Below are 608 nucleotides of genomic sequence, written 5' to 3' on the forward strand. Positions count from 1 at the left end.
TGCTGCTGATCTGTTTCATGTTGCTGCTGATCTGTTTCATGTTGCTGTGTTCATTCGTCCTCATCTGCTCACACAGACTCATGTTCGTGCTGCTGTTCGGTGTATTGTTTTTGTACTATAAGTGTTTAACGTATTCTTAGTTTAGTATATTTCTTAGTTCATATCTTAGATCTTATTACTTTTTTTTTTCTTTTTTTTTTACAATTTATACTTTTGTTGGATGTGGTTCCTAGAGTTTCCAGCAGCAGAATGGGAGGAAGATCTTCCAGTTCTCAGGCTCCTCTCTTGTGGAACCAACTTCCAGTTTCTGTCCATGAGGCTGACACATTGTCCAGTTTGAAGACTTTCCTTTTTGATAAATCCTATAGTTAGGCTTGGCTTGTTATGCTGCTATAGACTTAGACTGCTGGAGGATACACTTTTTTTTTTTCACTTTTCTTTACTTCTTCTGCTCAACCTGTTTTGTATTTTAATTATTTTTTTTATATCCTAACATGTGTCTTGTCTTTCAGAAACACCTGCACCTACATCTGGACCTACATCTGCACCTACACATGGACCTACATCTGGACCTACACCTGGACCTTCATCTGGACCTACACCTGGAC

The sequence above is a fragment of the Nematolebias whitei genome, chromosome 7 (genome assembly GCF_014905685.2).
Source record: "Nematolebias whitei isolate Nwh7 chromosome 7, NemWhi1, whole genome shotgun sequence".
Taxonomy (NCBI): Eukaryota; Metazoa; Chordata; class Actinopteri; order Cyprinodontiformes; family Rivulidae; genus Nematolebias; species Nematolebias whitei.